The sequence below is a fragment of the Heterocephalus glaber genome, unplaced genomic scaffold (genome assembly GCF_053883595.1).
Source record: "Heterocephalus glaber isolate CG9 unplaced genomic scaffold, H.glaber_assembly_v1.0 deba00001594, whole genome shotgun sequence".
NCBI lineage: Eukaryota > Metazoa > Chordata > Mammalia > Rodentia > Bathyergidae > Heterocephalus > Heterocephalus glaber.
In genome coordinates, this window is record NW_028258369.1 from 5,161,730 (window position 1) to 5,182,147 (window position 20,418).

General features: G+C 39.5%; 1 long non-coding RNA gene across 1 annotated transcript in view; it reads right to left on the minus strand.

Annotated features, from left to right (window-relative positions):
• Window positions 1-477: 477 nt before the first annotated feature.
• Window positions 478-20,418, minus strand: part of LOC110347167 (uncharacterized) — a 174,500-nt gene continuing 154,559 nt past the window's right edge. Inside the window, exon 4 of the long non-coding RNA XR_015444147.1 lies at window positions 478-1,068. This is a non-coding gene — a long non-coding RNA (uncharacterized LOC110347167). The remainder of the gene's footprint in view (window positions 1,069-20,418) is intronic.

A 20,418-nucleotide genomic window follows, 5' to 3' on the forward strand; every position in this document is an offset into this window, starting at 1 on the left:
TCTGTTAAAATGATGACTTTTGGGGGTGGATCTTCCAATGCTGAACCAACACTGCCATCCCTATAACAAAACCACTTTCTACATCCTGCCAGATCTGACTTCTAATAGTTTGTTTTGTTAAACAAATTTCTATCTATGTTCATACTTTTTTCTTCTATTATCTTTATCCAGTTTTAGGATTAGCACAATGTTGAGTTCCTAAAATGAGGGGAGAAGTGTTCCCTTTTTCTGCTTTAATTGTTTGATATAATTTATCAGTTAAAATGTATATGAGCCTGCTGTTGTCATATAGGTAGGTTTTCAAGCTAGGAATATACTTTCTTTAATAGGTGCTATTCAAATTTTATATTTCCTTCAGAGTTAGTTTCATGAATTTGTCTTCCAAGGTACTTCGTAGAAGTTGTCAAATTTATTTCAAAACAGATTTTTGTAATATGCTTTCTATATCCTTTTAAATTCTGTAAAATCTGTGATAATGTCTCCTAGGTCTTCATAATGTAATTTTAAAAATGTATAATTGATATTGTGTAACAGGAAGAAAAGGTCTAAAGGAGCAGGGGAAGTGGGAGGCGTAGGGGAAAGGAAAAAAGGGAAAAGAAAAAATATGAGAAAAGGAAAAAAATGGAAACTAAGTCTTTGCAAATAGGGAAGGGTGGAGGGGGTGAAGGGAGGGCAAGGGAAGGGGAAAAAAAAGAACCAAGATACTCATGTAAAGGTACAGGATCCCAATGATGAATGTAACTGTATTTTATACCTAAAATGTACCAATAAACTTAATGGAAAAAAAATGAAATCTCTATACTGAATTTCATAATGGTTGTACTAGTTTACATTCTCATAACAATCCAGGAGGGTTCCTTTTTCACCACAGCCATGCCAGCATTTGTTTTTGTTTGTTTTTTTGTTGTTGTTGTTTTTGAGTTCTTGACGATTGCCATTCTTTCTGGAGTAAGATGGAATCTTAGCATTGTTTTAATTTGTATCTGTCTAACGGCCAGGAAAGATTTCTCTTGGCTTACAGTTTCAGAGATTTCAGTCCATGGTCAGCTGGCTCCATTGTTTCTGGGCCTGTGATGAGACAAAATATCATGTCAAGGAGTGCACTGTGGAGCAGAGCTGCTTACCTCATAGCAGCCAGAAAGACAAGAAGAGGGAGAGGAAGCAAGGTCCCAACATACCCTTCAAGTGCACACCCCCAGTGACCATCTTCCTCCAAGTAGGCTCCACCCCTTAAATTTTCCACCATCTCCCAAAGTGCCACTAGCTGAGACCAAGCCTTTTACACTTAAGTTTTTTAGGGACATTTAAAATACAAATACAAATCATAACAGGCCAGTAACACTTCTCCCGTTAGTAAGTGAATGGCCCCTCCTGCACTTCATCTTGTCTAGGATTTGTGGAGCAGTTTTTAACATAATACCTCACTCCATTGGTTACATACACCCAAAGGGATGTGATTTATGATGGGCTTCAGTCTGACTAGCTTTGTTATTTCTGATTAAAGACCCCATTTATTTTCGAATAAATGGGTAAGGGTTAGTTCACTTTTTTTGTCTTTGTTGACAAGAATACAACTTATAATTGGTTATTTAGAAAATCTACTGGAAATAAAAAATGGAATGCAGCACAGAAGCATAAATCAAGAGTCTGTTTTATTGCAGAAGGGAAAAACGATTCTGTTGCCAAATCAATTACTTTCCGTGGCTTGCAGAACTGCTTCCCAAGGAACAGATACTGTCTCCAACACTGTACTGATGAATTTAACCATAAGGGCCTTGTAGTTATAGTTCTACAGCACCTGTGGGATTCTGCAGCTTTTGACAAGTATTCCACTGTATCCATTGCGGAAAGCAAGAGTTTTTCGCATGGAACACGCCAAATCAGCCCGCTGCAGACAGGCAGGTCTGCGCATGCCCTACCGAGGTCCCGAGCCCCGTGGAACACGCTGAATCAGCCCGCGCCACAGCAACAATCCACTGGACACACCCCACCCCACTCCTCTGTACAGACACCTGGTTCCACACTACAAAGACACAGAGGACACCAGACCACCAGACCATGGTACTGAGTCCCACTGCTCCCAGCCCAGAGGTAGGGGCTTCGGAGCCACCGTCCCACTGCTCCCGGTCCAGAGGAAGGGGCTTCCCGGCCACCATCCCTCCCGCTGCTCCCAGCCCAGAGGAAAGGGCTTTGGGGCCACCTTCTATCCCGCCGCTCTTGACCCAGAGGAAGGGGCTTCCGGGCCACCATCTCTCCCACTGCTCCTGGCCCAGAGGGAGGGGCTTCTGAGCTGCCATCCCACTGCTCCTGAACCAGAGGAAGGGGTTTCCCAGTCACCATCCCTCCCGCTGTTCCCAGCCCACAGGAAAGGGCTTTGGGGCCACCAGCCCTACCACTGCTCCCAGCCCCTGTCCCACCTCTCCCAGCTCAGAGGAGGTAATCCATGCAGGTGCTAACAGCCCCCCTCCAGTTGAAATGAGAAAACACATAAATAAGTCACAAAACCAGACATCCAAATCACCTAAAGCAACCCCAAAGGGAAATGAGATGGAACACTCTGATACTCAACCACATGGACCCACTGAACTGGCAACAAAAGGGGATCTGGAAAAAATGAAATGAGAAATAATTTCTCAGATAACAGGAGAAATTGTGCCCCTACTGCAAGGCATGATTAATAAATCTAGAGAGGACCTCAGGAACATGATGGAATCCCAACATAAGAAACAAATGGAATCCATAAAACAGATGCAAATAGATTTCCAGGATATGAAAAACTCCATTGAAAGTCTACACAGCAGAATGACCCAATGTGAGGACAGAATTTCAGATATAGAAGATAAGATTGCAATTAGTGACCAGGAAAAGAAAAATTGCTTCAAAATTATAAGGGAACATGACAAATCAATCCAGCAGCTGCTAGATGATGCAAAGAAGAATAACATAAGACTGATTGGAGTCAATGAAGAAACAGGAGAGAGGGCAGATGACATAAAAAATCTCTTCACAGAAATAATGGCAGAAAACTTCCCAAGCAGGGGAAAAGAGCTTGACATACAGATAAGTGAGGCATATAGGACTCCAAAGAGCCTGGATCAAAAAAATCTACACATAGGCATATAATTGTTAAGATTCCAGAAACACAACAGAAGAACAAAGTTCTACAAGCAGTTAGAGAAAAGAAACAAATCACATACAAAGGAAAGCCCATCAGAATCACAGCAGACTTCTCAACACAAACCAGCAAGGCAAGAAGAGCTTGGAGGGACATATTCCAAGCCCTGAAAGAAAACAGCCTCCAACCCAGATTGATCTACCCTGCAAAACTAGCTTTCAAAATGGATGGAGAAATAAGATACTTTCATGACAAAGAGCACCTTAGGAACTTCGTGAATACCAAACCAGCACTCCAAAGAATTTTACACAATAGCCTAGGAATAGACATTGAGGATCACAACCCCAGGAAGCAAAGCAGAACGAATCCATCTGGGATGAAAAGAAATTAAATGTAAAGGGGGAGAACCCAACAAAAAGAAAAACTCATGGCAATGACAAGTCAATATGTTTCAGTTATAACCATCAATGTTAATGGTCTCAATTCACCAATCAAAAGAAACAGACTGGCAGAATGGGTCAAGAAGCAAAATCCAACAATATGCTGCATACAAGAAACACACGTAATTCAAAAGGAAACTCATAGACTGAAAGGTAAAGGGTGGAAAACAATACTCCATGTGACAGGAACCCAAAAAAAGCAGGAGTACCTATCCTCTTGGCAGATCAAGTAGACTTCAAACCAACACTGATTAAGAGAGATGAAGAAGGACACTACATCCTTGTAAAGGGAAGAATCCAAGAGGAAGAGATGACAATCATAAATATCTATGCACCAAACACTAGTGCACCCAACTATATAAAACAAATACTAACGGACATGAAAAGTCATATATGCACTAATACAATTGTAGTGGGGGACCTCAACACCCCACTGTCACAAATAGATAGATCAACTAGACTAAAAATAAGTAATGAAATACTAGAACTAAATCAAACTTTTGAACAAATGAACTTAACAGATGTTTACAGAGTCTTCCACCCCACAAAATCAGAATACACATTCTTCTCACCTGCACATGGGTCATTCTCAAAAATAGACCACATACTCACACACAGAACATGTTTAAGTAAGTGCAAAGAAATTGAAGTTATCCCCTGTATATTATCAGACCATACTGCCATGAAATTGGAGATCCATAGCAAAAGAAACTCAAAAAATTTCATAAACACGTGGAAATTGAACAACACACTTCTGAATAACCAATGGGTCACAGAGGAAATTAAAGAAGAAATCAGACAATTCCTTCAATTCAATGACAATGACAATACAACATATCGGAATCTATGGGACACAATGAAAGCAGTCTGACGAGGGAAATTCATAGCAGTGAATACGCATATTAGGAAAACAGAATGAGCCCAACTAAACAACCTGATGCTGCACCTCAAGCTTCTAGAAAAAGAAGAACAGGACAACCCCAGAGCTCATACAAGGGAGGAAATTATAAAGATCAGAGGAGAAATCAATGCAATGGAGACTAAGAGAACGATACAAAAAATCAATGAAGCCAAGAGTTGGCTCTTTGAAAGAATCAACAAATTTGACAAACCCTTAGCCAACTTTGTTGGTAAAAGGAAAGAAAAGGCCCAAATCCATGCAATTAGGAATGAAAAGGGTGAAATTACAACAGACCCAGCAGAAATCCAGAGGATCATCAGTACCTACTTCTAGAACCTATAAGCCAATAAGATGGACAACACAGAAGAAATGGACAGATTCCCAGATACATATCAATTACCAAAGTTGAACGAAGAAGACCTAAAAATTCTGAACAACCCAATATCAACCAATGAAATTGAAAATGTAATTAAAAACTTATCAACTAAGAAAAGTCCAGGCCCTGATGGCTTCACTGATGAATTCTACAAGACATGTAGAGAGGAACTGCTGGCACTACTGTTTAAACTCTTCAATGAAATTGAAAGGGAAGCAATACTCCCAAATTCATTCCTGGAAACAAGCATCACCTTGATCCCCAAAGCAGAGAAAGACCCAACCAAAAAGGAGAACTATAGGCCAATCTCACTAATGAACACAGATGCAAAAATCCTTAATAAGATAATGACAAACAGAATGCAGAAGATCATCAAGAAGGTCATACACCCTGACCAAGTGGGATTCATCTCAGGGATGCAGAGATGCTTCAATATATGCAAATCAATCAATGTAACACACTATATCAATAGAGCCAAGGACAAAAACCATATGATTATCTCCATAGATGCAGAAAAACTACTTGACAAAATCCAACATGCATTTATGATAAAAACCCTACAAAAAATTGGAATAGATGGTCTCTACCTCAAACTGATAGAAGCCATCTATGAAAAACCAACAGCCAATATCATACTAAATAGTCAAAAACTGAAATCCTTCACACTAAAATCAGGAACAAGACAAGGATGTCCACTATCACCACTCTTGTTCAATATAGTTCTGGAAACATTAGCCACGGCAATTAGACAAGAGAAAGAAATAAAAGGAATAAAGATAGGAAATGAAGAAGTCAAATTGTCATTATTTGCAGATGACATGATACTCTACATAAAAGACCCCAAGAACTCCACCAAAAGGCTTCTAGACTTAATAACCAAATTCAGTCAAGTAGCTAGTTACAAGGTCAACACACAAAAATCAATAGCTTTCCTCTACACAAATGACAGACTCACTGAGAGAAATAGGGCAAATAATGCCTTTCACAATAGCATCCAAAAAGCTGCAATACCTAGGAATCAACCTAACAAAAGAAATCAAAGACCTCTTCTCTGAAATCTATAGCACTCTGAAAAGAGAGATTGAAGATGATATCAGAAAATGGACAGATATCCCCTGCTCCTGGGTAGGAAGGATTAATATAGTGAAAATGGCCATACTTCCAAAACTGCTATATAGATTTAATGCAATTCCAATTGAGATCCCAGCAGCATACTTCATAGACCTCGAGAAAACAATCCAAAAATTCATTTGGAACAAGAAGAGACCCAGAATAGCAAAAGCAATTCTAGGTAACAGAGACATGGCAGGAGGTATCACAATCCCCAACCTGCAACTCTACTACAAAGCTACTGTGATAAAAACAGCATGGCACTGGCAAAGAAACAGACTTGAGGACCAGTGGAACAGATTAGAAGATGCAGAAACAACACCAGACACACTCAGCCATCTCATCTTCGATAAAGGAGCCAAACACCTTCACTGGAGGAAAGATAGCCTCTTTAATAAATGGTGCTGGAAAAATCGGGTTTCAACTTGCCAAAGATTAAGACTAGACCTATATCTCTTGCCATGCACTTAACTAAAATCAAAATGGATTAAAGATCTAAATATTAAAATAGAAACTCTGAACCAGTTGGAACAGAGGTTAGGTAGAACCCTTGAAGACATCGGTGTAGGAAAAGATTTTATGAACAAAACCTCAGTTGCCTGTGAACTAGCACAAACAATCAACAAGTGGCATCTCTTCTTATTAAAAGGCTTCTGCACAGCAAGAGAAACCACCAACAGTGTGAAGAGACAACCCACAATGTGGGAAAAAATCTTCACCTGCTCTTCCTCAGACAAAGGTCTACTATCTCGAATCTATAAAGAACTTAAAAAGATCAGACCTCCCAAACTGAAAGACCCAATCCGAAAATGGGCATCAGAAATGAACACACATTTCTCAGACAAAGAAGTAGAAATAGCAAATAAATACATGAAAAAATGCTCAACATCACTGGTCATTCGAGAGATGCAAATGAAAACAACGCTGAGATTCCACCTCACTCCAGAAAGAATGGCTGCTATCATGAAATCAACCAATAACAAATGCTGGAGGGGCTGTGGGGAAAGAGGAACCCTGCTCCACTGCTGGTGGGAGTGCAGACTGGTGCAACCACTATGGAAATCAGTATGGAGATACCTCAAAGAACTAGGACTGGAAGTCCCATTTGACCCCACTATTCCACTGCTGGGGATCTTCCCCAAAGAATTAAAAGAATCATACCACAGTGATATATGTGCACCCATGTTCATAGCAGTGCAGTTTGTGATAGCTAAAACTTGGAAACAGCCCAAACGCCCATCAACTGGAGACTGGATAAAGAAAATGTGATTTTTTAATAAAATGGAGTACTACTCAGCCATAAAAAATGAGAAATTAGAGACATTTAGAGCTAAGTGGATGCACATTGAGGCAGTACTCTTAAGCGAAATAAATAGGAAACACATGTGTAAATACCAAATAGTTTCTCTGGTGTGAGAAACTGAAAGTGTAAATAAGGACTAAATGTATAATAGATAATGTGAAATAGGAAGAAAAGGGGCAAAGGGGAAGGAAGTGGGAGGGCTAGGGGAAAGGATAGAAGGGAATGGGATTAATATGAGAAAATGGAAAAATAGGAACAAAATCTTGGTAAATAGGGAGGACTGGAGGGGTTGAAGGGAGGGCTGGGCAAGGGTGAAAAATAAGAACCAAGAGAGACTATGTAAAGGTGCAAATTTCCAATGATGAATGTTATTATATTGTATACTTAAAATGTACCAATGATTAGAATGAATAATCGATAATGCAAAATAGGAAGAAAAGGTCCAAAGGGGTAGGGGTAGTGGGAGGGGCAGGGGAAAGGATAGAGGGGAAAAGAAAAATGATGAGAAATGGAAATAAAGTCTTTTTAAATAGGGAAGGGTGGAGGGGGTGAAGGGAGGGCTAAGACTAGGGAAAAAATAAGAACCAAGATGCATTATGTAAAGGTACAATTCCCAATGAGAAATGTAATTGTGTTGTATACCTACAATGTACCAATGAAAGAATTTAATAAAGTGCAAAAAAAAAAAAGAAAGCAAGAGTTTAAGATGACTCCCAATAACCTATGTACCTTTATAATCTATGCACCTTGAGTGGGAGCAGGACCTATAAATTACATCTAATCAATAGAATATGGCAAAGATGGAGGGATGGTGCAAATGTAATTAAAGTCCCTAATCGGGTGACTTCATTTATCAAAAGGGAGATTACTTGGAGTGGGCCTGACCTAATCAGATGACAGGTTTAAAAGAGGGTCTAGAGACCACAGAGTTAAAGTAGTAGAGACTCTGTGTATGTTGCTGACTTTAAGGCTTCCATGAATACTATCCCCTTAAATACATTTTGCCAACATCCATGCGAGCTTGGAATAAATAGATGTTTCCCTAGTGGAGCCTTCAGATCAGAATTCAGCCTGGCCAACACCTTGATGTCAGACTTGTAAGACCCAATGAAAAGAACTCAGCTAATCTGTGCCCAGACTTCTGGCCAACAGAAACTATAAAATAATACATCACTTTTGTTTTAAGACTCCAAGCTTGGGGTAATTTGTTATGCAGCAGTAGAAAATTATTATAGCCATGAAAAATTAACAGTGATATAGAAGCCTTCTGCAAAGGGGATCCCTAACTCATGAGAGTCAAAAAAACAAAGAAATGAGTAGCATAAATTAGAACAAGTGTTTTCACTTTCACTCACCCCATTTACCTTTCCATGTAGTAAAAGCAAAGGATGTAGAAAAAGACCTAAGGTATATTTCAGAAAAGTTTTCCCTGCCCCAGCATTGCTCCTTGATGACAAACCACCATTCTGTATCTTTCCCATGTAAAGAGCCCACAGGTACAGCTCCTAAGTGCAGTAAGATGAAGGAAGCAAATATGCCTCCTGAAAAATAAAATCCTAAACTCAGCAGGTAACTGTGAGTGCCTAACTGAAATGCATGCCAATGTCAAAATCCCACAGAGACTATTAGAGCAGAGGAAGAGAATAAAAAGAGGAAGGGCATAGGGGGTTATGGGGGGAAAAACATGATCAAAGTATGATATATGCATGTACAGATATACCAAAGTGAAACCCATTGTTCTATATAACTAATATGCAGTGATTAAAAGACACCAAATTAATCAACCCATAAAAGCAAAGACAAAATCAAGAATAGCAATGGCAGCATCAAAGCAGCTATTTGCCAATAATGCCCATAGCTGTAAAAAGGATGCTAAATGAAAGGAAAAGACAGGTAGACTGCTTTTGATGTGTATCCGATGCCCAGGATTTGTCTGCACATGGATGAATAAATTAATGAAAATTAAAAGGAAAGGGTTTATCATTGCCAGGGAATAAGAAATAGGAGGAAAATGTAGTTGCAGTGGAAATCAAGGACAAAGGATACTGCCAGAAATTCTTCATAGGAGAGGTCATCAGAGTTAACACAGACACAAAGTAGTGGCTCTCAAAGTGTGGTCCTGGGACCAGCATCAGCATCACTTAGGAAATTGTTAGAAATGCAAATTCTTAAACCTCATCCCAGATCTACTGAGTCAGACACTCTTGCAGGAAGACCCAGCAAACAATTTTAAGAATTCCTCCAGGGGATTCTGACACATACTCAAGTTTAAGAACCACTGACCTAGAGGAATGAAGGAATCTTGTTGGGTTAGTTTTTAAAAGAAAAAAAAACTAATGATCTTAACCTTGGCTGCACATTAAAATCAGCTGTAGAGCTTTAAAACCACTAATGCCAGACTGGACCATCGCCAGAGATTCTGATCCAATTAGTGTGAAATGGAGTCTAAGCATCCAAATTATTCACCAGCTCTCCAAATGACTCAAATGTGTATCCAGGCCAGGAACCCTTGATGTAAAAGCAGTGTGGGAGGACGTCATTCCAGACTGCTTCATAAATGACCTCGAAGAGGAGGTTTGATTCTTTCTGATGTGGTGTTCTCTTGCCTCCAAAGTATTCACAGATACATTCTTCAGCTGTCAACCCCGCTACGCTTTTGCACAGGGCAGGAAAATTGCTTTTATTTCAACAGCACTGAAAAAAATAATCAGCAGCCAGCCCTTTTCACAGTCCCTGCTCACCCTCTGAGCTGGCTTTGTACAAGCAACACTTTCCTTCCCTGACCTCAGGATACGGAATGCCCCTGGAGAATGGCAAGGAGAAGCTGCACTTTCTTCTACTCACACTGGCAGCAGCCACCACAGGGTCATTGGCATACTTGTTCCCTAGACATCCCTCAGGCCCTGGCATACACAAGCAGATGCCTCAAGAGGTCTAGACATCACTTCAACAACTTTAAGTGGCTCAGCTACTCTGAGACCATCTTCTCCTGAACTTGGCAGATAAATAAGGGTCTCCAGTGGGCAACAGAGGAAATCCTATGTCAACTCCAGTTGAGAAAGACAATAAAAGAGGCTTTCCACGGTGGTTGCACCAATATACACTCCCACCAACAGTGGAGAAAAGTTCCTTTTTCCCTACGGCCCAGCCAGCATTTGATATTGGTTGATTTCTTGGTAATAGCCATTCCTCCTGGAGTGAGGTAGAATCTCAGTATTGTTTTAGTTTGCACGTCTTGAATGACCAATGATGTTGAACATTTTTTCATATATTTATTTTCCATTTCTACTTCATCTGCGAAGTGCGTATTCATCTCAGATGCCCATTTTTAGATTGGGTCTTTAAATTTCGGGGGGTTGATTTTTTTTCACTTCTTTATATATTCTAGATATTAGTCCTTTGTCTGAGGAACAGCTGGCAAAAAATTTTTCCCACACTGTGGGTTGTCTCTTCAATCTGTTGGTGGTTTCTTTTGCTGTGCAAAAGCTTTTTTAGTAAGATGAGATCCCAGATGTTGATTCTTTGTGATACTTCCTGTGCAATCAGGGTTTTGTTCATAAAGTCTTTCCCTACAACTATGTCTTCAAGAGTTCTACCTATTCTATCTTCCAGCAGATTTAGTGTTTGTTTTAATATTTAGATCTCTGATCCATTTTGATTTTAGTTTAGTGTATGGTGAGAGACATAGATCTGGTTTTAATCTTCAGCATGTGGAAAGCCAGTTTTTCCAGCACCATTTATTAAAGAGGCTTTCTTCCTCTGAAAGTGTTTGGCCCCTTTGTTAAAGATAAGGTGGATGAGTATGTTTCTGCATCTTCTATTCTGTTCCATTGATCCTCATGTCTTTTTTTGCCTGTATCATGCTGTTTGTTTTTGTTTTTTTGCTTAAATTCTTTTATTGGTACATTTTAAGTATACAATACACTTACATTTATCATTGGGTGCTTGTACCTGTACATGATGTATCTTTGTTCTTATTTTTTCCCCATTCCCTGTGCTCCCTTCACCCACTTCACCCTTCCCTATTTACAAAGACTTTGTTTCCATTTTTTCCTTTTCTCATAATTTTTTCTTTCCCTTCTTTTCTTTCCCCTTCCCCTCCCACTTCCTCTACCTCTTTGCACCTTTTCTTCCTATGGACTTAATAGATGTTTACAGAGTGTTCCACCCCACAAAATCAGAATACACATTCTTTTCAGCTGAACACGGGTCATTCTCCAAAACAGAACACATGCTAGCTCATGGGACATGTCTAAGTAAATGTAAAAGAACTGAAGTTACCCCCTGTATATTATCAGACCACAGCGCAATAAAATTGGAGATCAATAATGTAAGAAACTGCAAAACCCTCACAAACACATGGAAATTGAATAACACCCTCCTGAACAACCAATGGGTCACAGAGGAAATTAAAGAAGAAATTAAACAGTTTCTACAAGTAAATGATAATGCCAGTACAACATATAGGAATGTATCATGCTGTTTTTATACGTGGAAATTTCTCAAAAAACTATAACTAGAGCTTACATTTGACCAACCTATCCCCCTTCTCAATATCTTCCCAAAAGAATTAAAAGCATTAGACCACAGTGATACATGAACACCCATGTTCATAGCAGTACAGTTTGTAATAGCTAAATCTTGGAAACAATCCAAATGCCCATCAACCAATGAATGGATAAAGAAGATTTTTTAATACAATGGAGTACTACTGGACAATAAAGGATAAACTTGAGACATTTATAGCTAAATGGATGCACCTAGAGACCATACTCTTAAATGAAATAAATTGAAAACAAGTGTAAATATCACATTGTTTCTCTGGTGTGAGAAACCAAAAGTATAAATAAGGACCAAAATGTATAATAGATATTGTGAAATAGGAACAAAATTGTTCAAATGGGAAGGGGCACAAGGGAAGGGGAGAGGCAAAGTAAGGAAGGGAAAAGAAAAAAACAAGAAAAGAAAGACAAAATGGAAACAAAGCTCTTGTAAATAAGAAGGGGAAGAGGGATAGAAAGGAGGGGAGAGGAATGGGAACAAAATATGAATCAAGATATATCATGTACAAGTACAATTCCATATGATGAATGTGATTACTATATCTAAATTATACCAATAAACTTAATGATAAAAAATTAATTGTATTTTGATGTATGAGAAACAGACACGTAGGCCAGGGATTTAGCTCAGTGGTTTCGCCGCCTGCTGTGCAAGCGCAAGGACCGGAGTTCGATCCCCAGTACCAAAAAAAAAAAAAAAACAAAAAAGAGAAACAGACACATGGAAGCCAAAATTGAAAGCACAATATGATTTTAAATAGTTTGAAAAACACATAAGCATAAATATAAAAACACATGTGTAGGATTTCTATGTGAAATCAAACAAGTCTGATGAAAGAAATAAAAATGATCTAAATAAATGGAAAAAAAATAAAAGAGGCTTTCAACTGCATCAGAGCTCAGCCTCTCCTCCCCATGGCTCAGCAATACTATCATCTAACTGTCTACACAACTTAAGTCCTCTTGGGCCAGCAGGTAAAAGCAACTGCTCAGGAAGTTCAACCCTCAAGACAGAAACCATAAAGGTTTAAATTAGCTGAGAACACCACAGAATTTCTGTGCCTGTACGCAACCTTTCAGAGGATTCTTAGTTCTGTGCATGTGCATGGGGCCTTTGCAGGCCTGCTTAATGGAGACTGCTCCACCAATAAATGGAACAACAGTGACTTGATTGGGCAGGTTTGCTACACAGATGAAAAAGAGGAAAAGCAATAATGCCATGTCCCAGAGCCTCAGAATGCAATATGTAACATATACTAGATGACAATGACACTAATGATAGTAAACCACTAAAAATTTTTGTATTAAAGTGTAGTTTTATTTCCCTTTAGGTTTGTGATACCTAATGATTACATTCATCTTCCAGAACTGGTACTTGTACACATTGCATCTTAATCATTTTGACTTCCCTTTCCCTCCCATCTTTCCCCATCCCCAGATCAAGTTTTCCTAAAAACTCAAGTAAGCATTTTGGAATCTGTAAGCATGTTGTTGCCCCAATGAAAGTGGCCAAGAACAGCTAAGAAGTAGATGCCAGTGCAGGAAAAAGAGACAGGGCAGGTAGAGGACTAGATGTTAAATTGTTTCAGGAATTAACTGGACAAGTCTTCAAGTTGGAAATGGCTATCTAGACCAGTGGTTCTCAGTTGAGGTTGATTCTGGACCCCTGTGGGACATTTGGCAATGCTGACAGAGATTTTTGGGTTTTACAACAGAATAGAAGGTTGCTACTGGCATCTAGTGGGTCAAGGCCAGGGATGCTGCCAAACTTCCTACAATGCACAAGACAGCCCCATAACAAATAACTATCCAACCCCCATGTCATTAATGCCAGGATTGAGAAACTCTGATCTAATGAAATGCCCCCTTCTTAAAACACCAGAGGAGGGAAGTATTGATGGATTTTTTTCCCATAATGGCACAGATTTTAACCACAGTTTCATTAGCATCTTAGAAGAACAGAGTTGTTCTCCTTAAGGAGACAGAAAGGCAATTTTTTTTCTGGTGTTGTGGATGGAATCCAGGGCCTCAAACATACCAGGCAAACATTCTGCCACCGAGCCACACCCTAGCCTTTGGTAGGTTTATCTTGACATCTTTCTCACCTCCATCTTTCAGGGAACTCAACATCTAAATCACTCAGAACAAATCATTTTCTAGACTCTTATCAAATAGTTTCAGGAGTAAAAGCCCACAGCCTCCCTGTAGCAACTTGTTCCAATGTTTGTCTTCCTAATGGACAAAATATTAGGTTGAATTAGTTGAAATTGCCAATATTTGATGGAATTTGACCTTCAAATGGTAATTTCATATTGTTCAACCTAATACTAGTCCCTTCAACAAAAATGTGTCCTACTTTCAGAAGCCATTTTCTTGTGTTGACACTTCAGTGACCACCCATGCAACAGTTTTTGGTGACAATGATACCTAGCCATCAGCTGTGTGGTGACACTCCTCACCCCCACTCCCACTCCCTGCATCATCCCTCACACCCAATCCTGGTTGGCTCTTTCTCTAGAAAAATTATTTAGTCTTTTTACAAATTTTTTGTTGGGCACGTTCAACTGTGATTTCATTTTATCCTATGGTAAGGGGTTAAAATAAAGTTGTTATACTGCTGTATATACAGGATCTTAATACTGGAGCAAATACAAAAGCCCAGAGAAATCTGCCTCTTGTTGGTCTTATTTTCATATCCACTGTGGCTTACTTAATATTTTATATTATATAGTACAATTTCCCTTAAACAACCTGACCTCAAATTGCTGTGTACTCAATAGGCGAAACTCACAGCCAGCTTTCACACAAGTTATCAATTTAATCTCTAAAACAAGTCTGAGAGGAAAGAATGCTTATTCCATTTCCCAGGTGATAGAACTGAGGCAGCTCAACAAGGTTAAATAACCTCCAATGCCAGCATTTATGAGCCAGGCTTTGCACTTATGTCTGTGGGATCCAACTGCACACAATGCTACTATTACCCTAAGCAGACAGAAAGAAAGGTCTATAGAGGTTTAGAATCTCAAATCGAGCACCTAAGAAGTGCAATCCATTGCTAGAGGTGAATTTGCTGATCCTGACCCTGTTATCACTATCCTTTACCGTAGTGTCCACTTTGAAAAAAAAAATTTAATAAAATTATCTCCTGTCATAACATGTCAGCATCATCTCCTTTCCCCATTTCAGGATGAAAAACAAAACAGCCCAATAAAACTGCCTGTGAACTTTAAAAAAAAAAAAAAAAACAGACTTACTATATCCGTTTTCAGCTGAAAATATTATCTGTTGTTTTTCATTCAGCTCTTTCATAAAGAACCATAAATTCACTGATTAAAGATGAAATCATATGTATTCTTGTCTTCCAAAAACACTGCTTAATGTACTTAAAATTCTCTTCAAGTAAGAGGGAGGAGGGCAGCAGCCTTGTGTGCGCTGTGGCCACCTTGTGGCTAATTGCTGAAGGGAGCATTTCTCGGACCACAGAAGGGAAAGAGGCACAATGACCTCCACCCCCTCCAGCCCCTGGCATCTGGAAACTTGCTTCTTATTCATTTCTGAATGCACTAAATGGGCATTTATTGAACAGAGTCACACTCTCCATAATGGAAGAAGCAACTCAGCTTTGTAAAGTTCCACAGTCACTATCTTTTTAAAGTTTCATAGCTTACGGTGCTGGATGCAATCTCTATGGGGAATTTAAAAATGAGGCTAAAATTTTCCTCTCATGGCTGCCAAGGGCTTAAATTCTGCTCACCATTGGGTATAACTTTTTCTTTTTTTTCTAGAATAGCTGTGAGTTATTTGCCCATGATCTGAAATAAGGATATATTGCATATAAATTTATAGTACTGTCCTCCTAAAATAAACTCATTTGCTCTAAATGTCAGCCATAGAAAATCATGGTAATCTGGGGAATGTCACTGGTCAGGGTGACAGGAAACCTGGCTTCCACCATACTCATCACCAACTAGGTAGTGACTCTGTCAGCCTGTTTTCATATCTGTAAAACAAGGGACTATAAAATCAGTAGGTTTTAACGCATTTTTAGCAGTAAAACCCTTTTTGTCCAAATAGAGTTGCTAGAACCCAATATACCAAAGTAATTAAAAGGCAGCTGCTATAGCTAAATCTGGACAGCTGCGCCAGACCTATCCACCAAAACCATCCCCTTGCTTCCCCTCCACACCAATCAAGTCCTTTAACCCACCTCTGCTGAATCCTGGGCCTCAGTGGAAGATCAGCAGACCAAGTGATTTCTAAAGTCCCTTGTGGCCTAAGTGTCTTATAAGGCTAAACAGAGAAAATCTTTAAAAGGCAAATATCTTATGAAGACACTTTATAGACATACTTCCAACCTTTCTGCCCAGAAAAGATTAAGCACACTGAGCAATTAAGAGAACAATTTCACTCTCTACATTAAGCAGTCTGCCTCTAGCTCAGAATACAGGAGAAGGTCCTTTGAAGAGCACTAAACGAATTGCTCTTACAAAGGGCCTGGAGCACTTGTGGCCCAGGCAGACTCTGATTATCTCCCCAGCTGCCATTCCCACTGGCCTTAAGGTGGCTGGCCACTGCAGGCTGTGTGAACCTGGCAGCAGATAAGCCTTCATTCATCTTCGGTGATCTCTGCTCAGAACTGTGCTTATGCTGATGCCTCTTTTGAACCAGCATTTTCCTTGCTCAACTGACAATAGCTGCCTTTATTACTGGCTTTTTTATTTTTGCCTGAATGCTAAAACATGTTTGCATTTGCCCTTTAGTCCTGAAGCTTAGAGATCTAAGGTGGAGGAAATCATGTTATCTTGATGGGCTATGAGGCCCCAAAGGAAGGCTTAATACAAAAACAAAATCAACAGTGACTTGATAGAAACTGGTAAAATGTACTCATTTAGAAAGATACTTTCTATTGAAGCAAGCTAAAAATGCTTTGGAAAAACTTACAATTATTTAATTTACTAAGTAATTCAAGAAATTTTTATTAAACATCAACTATGGTGTAGGCCAGTGGTGGCAAACCTGTAGCACATGTACTTCAGTGGGGTGTTTGTATCATTGAAAGCTCTAAAAGGTTTGCCATCACTGGTCTAGGCACTATATTAAGATACTGTCCTTGTCCCCACTCAACTAAGTCCCCCACTACCACTCATGTAAAGAAATAAGTGACTCTCTTTGCTTCTGGGCACCATGAGGTGAAGAGCCCTTCTCTACTGCATGCTCCTGCTATCGTGTATTGTGCTTCCATAGGTCCAAAGTAACAAGGCCAAGCAACCACTGACTGAAACCAGGAGTCAAAATAAGCATTTTCTCCTTGGAATGTCTGCTCCATCAACTCAAAAACAGCCAATGAGTTTGATCACTACCCTCCACTATGGTCTACCTTTTGCTGCTGTGATTTGTCCACAGATTCTGCTCCCAGTTAGGATTATAACTTGGAATTATACTTCTCTCTGTCACCTAGGTCATTACAACAATGTCAAATACTGTACATGCCATTATATCAAAAACAGTCCTCTTCGCTATCTTCCTTTACAAAAAGCTTAGGAATGGCTCCAAAAGCTCCTGGATTTAGTACAAGCCACATAATTTGTGGAACTTACTACAAACTGAAAGTGCAGAAGAGCGCTTTGCTAAAAATTATTGAGAATTTCAAGATGACAGAAGTGGAGTGTTTCATCAAGCATGGGGTCCTTCTATCACTGGGCCCTTTGTGAGTTGCATGGAGTTTGTACCTGCACCATTGACCCTTCTTAGATCTTTCATTTACTGGTCTTCTTTATTTTCTTTTCAACCAGCAATTACGGACCACTCTTTCGTGTGTTCCATTCCAATAGGCAAATTTAATCATGGCTGGGGAATAGATCATGCTAGTAAAGGTGTTGACATAGGTTTAAGGCAGGGATTTACCTCAGAGATTTATAGGGATGGGACAGATCATATGCCATGAACAGTGCATGCTTGCAAAGCAACAGCCACCTAGTTAGCCATCGAGCAGGTTTACTATGTCAGAACATAGACACAATATTATCAAATCTTTTTAAAGAAAAGTAGACACACTATATACATGAAATTTTCTTTTCTCTTGTCAATTCAATATTTTAAAAGAGTCAGTATAGGCAAAGGCAAAACAACAGCTCAAGGTTAAAGTAAAAAGGGTCAGCCTGTGAGTATTTTATTTCTGATCAAATTTATCGAGATATAATTCATAGGCAGTAAATTTACTCTTTAAGTGTAGTTTGAACTTACCTTTATAAAATAATAAGATACACTATAGTTCCTATTATTCCCTCCAAATTCCTTCATGCCCCTTTGAAGTTAATTCTACCAGTTTTTATAGTAGCCATAGTTTTGCCTTCTATAGAATGTCATATAATTGTAATCATACTGTAGATACTTTTTGGAAATAGGATTCTTTTATTCAGCATAAGGAATTTAAAATTTATTCATGTTACTATGTATATTGAGCTTGTTTCTGATTTTCAGAGAAAATCTTCTCTTTTTTTCCCTGCCCTCTTCCCAGTCCTTTTCTCTCTCCTTCTTACTTTTACTCCCTCTCCTTTGGATATCAACTATATAAAAGTAGATTAGTCTTGATATTTGCTTCATAATATGCTATCATTGGACTCATGTTTTTAATAATTTCATTGAGATAAAGTTGATACACAATGAACACAACTACTTGTGTAAAACTTGAAGTTTACTATATATCCACCACGAACTACACTCAAGCTAATAAACAGATCTCAAACTAAAAGAAATAAGTGAAACACAGCAAGGTAGGTACCACAGTGGAGATGAGTAAGGTACAGTGGAATAACAATGGATAGAGTTCCTGCCCAGGCTGGAAAGGCTGGGAGGAGTTACTCCTGAAAACATTTGTAAAGAACAATGTTGCAAAGATTGTTTATCTTTTGTTCATTGTGGCACAAACCACTAGTGTCCCTCTTCTTTGGGGATAACATGTCCAGAAGGCATTTTTCAGCCTCCCTTATAGACTGCAGTCAGATGATAATTCTGAATATAAGCAAAAGTGATGTGCAACACTCCAGACCTGACCCATAAAAGCCTTCTCAACCCTCATCCTCTCTCCCCATTTATCATCTTGATAAATATAAAGAAGTCCACAGAACTAGGGGGGAGTGGACCCAGAAAACAGTAGAAACCAGATCCCAAAACGCATGGAACAGAGTCCTCTCTGTGTCATAATTGTTGATGGAGATACTGGGAGATAATTGTAATTCCAGTAACCAAGAAATATTGGCAATTGAAAATGTTGTCTGCCACTCATTATTTTTTCATGATGCCATGCGTAACCTTTGAATGGTTTATACAAAGAAATGATCAGATTGGCTTTTAAGAAAGATCACTCTGATGGCAATAGAAAGCATGGATGAAGAGGTGGGGCAAGAATGAGCGCAGAAAGAACAAGAGAGACTTGAGAAACAGTAAAAGCAAGAAAGATGTGCATTTGAACTAAATCATTGGAAATGGGAATATAGAATAAGAAAAAGACTCGAGTGACAAGTAAAGACCCGTAAGAACATGGTTGAGTATGGTAGGAGTCAGGAGCCCTAAGTAACCTTTGAATTCCTTTTTGTGAGGCTTCCTTCACAAGGAAAGGAAATGCAGGCAGAGAAGATTTGGTGGACAGATTAGTGAGCATTTTGCAAATGCTGAGTCTGGCATCCACACAGAGATAGCTAAAACCTCTCTAGTTGGATGTACAGGTCTAGAAGTGAAGCTCAGATTTGAGAATCACTTGATTTAACACCACTGACTCTGGTGACACGACCCAAGAAAAGTAAGTGAGAAAGGTAACCCCATATAACGTGCAAAGGAGGGTGAAGGATGAGAAGCCAGAGGGAAACTGAAAAGAAATGGTCTGAGAGATAGAAAAACTGAAAATGACAAAGAAAAAAATCCAGAGAAGGGCCAGAGATTTAGCTCAGTGGTTTCGTCACCTGCTGGGCAAGCGCAAGGACCTGAGTTCGATCCTCAGTAACAAAAAAATCCAGGGAAAAGGAGTTAAAGTGGTACTATTTAAAAGTAGTTTCTGAGCCAGGGGGGGCGGGTGCACTCCTATAATTCTAACACTGGGTGAGCAGAGACAGGAGGATTGCTGCAAGTTCAAGGCCAACCTAGGCTACAGAGCGAGTTCAACGCCAGCCTGAACTGCAGAGCAAGACCCTATCCTTCCCCCACCTCAAAAAAAAGTAATTTTCAACAATGTTAAATGCAACGTAATGAAGTAGGAACTAAAAATTATTGGTAACTGTATCAGTTAGGGTTTGATCGGGAAAAGAGCACCCACTCCAGATGTATCACGCAGCTCAAACTATCGTAACAAAATACCATAGGCTGCATGGCTTAAACAACTGACCCTTATTTTCTCGCTCTTCTGGAAATCCAAGATCAGGGTGCCAGTATGGTCAGGTTCTGGTGAATGCTGTCTTCCTAGCCTGCATATAATCACCTTCTTACTGTGTCCTCACATGGCAGAGAGAGAGAGAGAGAGAGAGAGAGAGAGAAGGGGAGGGGAGGGGAGGGGAGGGAAGGAGGGAGGCACACTCAGGCCACTCTCCTCCTCCTATCCCAGTCTTCTAGGGAACCCCAT